Source organism: Onthophagus taurus, chromosome 1 (assembly GCF_036711975.1).
Source record: "Onthophagus taurus isolate NC chromosome 1, IU_Otau_3.0, whole genome shotgun sequence".
In the NCBI taxonomy this organism is placed as follows: domain Eukaryota; kingdom Metazoa; phylum Arthropoda; class Insecta; order Coleoptera; family Scarabaeidae; genus Onthophagus; species Onthophagus taurus.
In genome coordinates, this window is record NC_091966.1 from 41,816,879 (window position 1) to 41,819,811 (window position 2,933).

Here is a 2,933-nt window from a genome sequence, read left to right on the forward strand (position 1 = left end):
GATTCATTTACGTTTTCTGACAAATCTGTTTCTAATACGATTGAGAGCAAGATATATACCATATTCTTCTATTGGTATTGGTTAAGTGATGTCAAAATAGGTGGTGAAGGTCATCATACTTCGAAATCGAGATTTTAACTCTCATCGTGCTGTTATCTTTGAGCATATTGGCTATCTCACATTTTAGACTCCAACAGCACGAATTTGAGCATTGTTTCGAACCAATACGGCTTGAGGAGAAATTTTCTGGTTCATTTACATTTTCTGACAAATCTGTTTCTAATCCGATTGAGAGAAAGATATATACCATATTCTTCTATTGGTATTGGTTAAGTGATGTCAAAATAGGTGGTAAAGGTCTACATCATACTTCGGAATCGAGATTTTAACTCTCATCGTGTTGTTACCTTTGAGCGTATTGGCTATCTCACATTTTAGACTCCAACAGCGCGAATTTGAGAATTCTTTTGAACCAATACGGCTTGAGGAGAAATTTTCTGGTTCATTTTCTGACAAATCTGTTTCTAATCCGATTGAGAGCAAGATATATATACTATATTCTTTTATTGGTATTGGTTAAGTGACGTCAAAATAGGTGGTAAGGTCTACACCATACTTCGAAATCGAGATTTTAACTCTCATCGTGTTGTTACCTTTGTGGCATATTAGCTATCTCGCATTTTAGACTCGAACAGCACGAATTTGAACATTGTTTCAAACCAATACGGCTTGAGGAGAAATTTTCTGATTCATTTACGTTTTCTGACAAATCTGTTTCTAATACGATTGAGAGCAAGATATATACCATATTCTTCTATTGGTATTGGTTAAGTGATGTCAAAATAGGTGGTGAAGGTCATCATACTTCGAAATCGAGATTTTAACTCTCATCGTGCTGTTATCTTTGAGCATATTGGCTATCTCACATTTTAGACTCCAACAGCACGAATTTGAGCATTGTTTCGAACCAATACGGCTTGAGGAGAAATTTTCTGGTTCATTTACATTTTCTGACAAATCTGTTTCTAATCCGATTGAGAGAAAGATATATACCATATTCTTCTATTGGTATTGGTTAAGTGATGTCAAAATAGGTGGTAAAGGTCTACATCATACTTCGGAATCGAGATTTTAACTCTCATCGTGTTGTTACCTTTGAGCGTATTGGCTATCGCACATTTTAGACTCCAACAGCGCGAATTTGAGCATTCTTTTGAACCAATACGGCTTGAGGAGAAATTTTCTGGTTCATTTACGTTTTTTGACAAATCTGTTTCTAATCCGATTGAGAGCAAGATATATACCATATTTTTCTATTGGTATTGATTAAGTGATGTCAAAATAGGTGGTAAAGGTCTACACCATACTTCGAAATCGAGATTTTAACTCTCATCGTGTTGTTACCTTTTAGCGTATTGGCTATCTCACATTTTAGACTCCAACAGCGCGAATTTGAGAATTCTTTTGAACCAATACGGCTTGAGGAGAAATTTTCTGGTTCATTTACGTTTTCTGACAAATCTGTTTCTAATACGATTGAGAGAAAGATATATACCATATTCTTCTATTGGTATTGGTTAAGTGATGTCAAAATAGGTGGTAAAGGTCTACATCATACTTCGGAATCGCGATTTTAACTCTCATCGTGTTGTTACCTTTGAGCGTATTGGCTATCTCACATTTTAGACTCCAACAGCGCGAATTTGAGCATTCTTTTGAACCAATACCGCTTGAGGAGAAATTTTCTGGTTCATTTTCTGACAAATCTGTTTCTAATCCGAGAGCAAGATATATATACCATATTCTTCTATTGGTGTTGGTTAAGTGATGTCAAAAATATCAAATTTTTTACCTTGCAAGAAAAACCTTTGGCAAAACTCCTTTTAATCACCATGCACTTGAAACAACCACATTGAGTGTGTATTTCGATTAAAATGTGGTCAATTTTTTGTCCCAAAAGCATTCATTAAGATGACAGCCATCAATAACATTTAATTGCGTACGAATTAGTTTCATGGTAAAATCGTTAAGAATTATTATGTATATATTCATCGATGCGAATTTATTAACCGATTGATATTGCAAATTTTGCTTTTTTACTTAGAACATCATTATTAATCTTAGTTCTTAGTAACATTATTTTTTATACATACTAAAAAACCCAGAATAATAAAGAATGAATTCTTATAAGTATTGCGTTTCCAAAGTTGATGGTACACGTCCCCGTGGGCAATTCAGGTGCTTCTTAAACACGTGTGCACGTCGTGGACTTTTCTACAACCACAAAGGACCGCAATTAGCGTCGATTTACACTCTCGTGTGCACGTTTCGAAGAAACAGCTACAATTCCATTCATTACGGTACACATCTTAACGTCTTCTCATCTAGAAGAACATCTTTTCTACATATAAGAACTAAGACAAACGCGTATATGTGTGTGTTTATGCGAAAGAGAGAGAGGTTCGATTGCGCAACGATTTCGAACGAGTGGGTTGGTAATCTGCAATAGGCAATAACTATTACCATTAGGCTATAATTAGCCCTGTCTTGTTCCTGGTCTCCGAAGGCCAATTCTTCGATGGTAGATAGCGGCAACTACCCACCTTCTTCTTGGGTCGTATAAAAGTCAACGGCGGCGCTCACGCCACCGTTCTTACAAGAGGTTTAATTAATTTCATCAATAGACCAAAGAGAGAGCGAGACTTTTGGGGGGGAAATTGAGACGTGCGATCTTCATTTGAGATTGTTTCTCGGTAGCCGGACTGTTTAGTCACGAACGGACTGCCTTTAATACAAAGCTCCCCTTAAGCACATTTTCATGTAACAAAAAGAGAATTCCAACGAAAGATACTTTTCGTAATCTCAAATAAAACAACACCTCATTACGTTAGAAAGTAACGAAACGGCGCAAAATAAACGGTTCAATGAAAGGG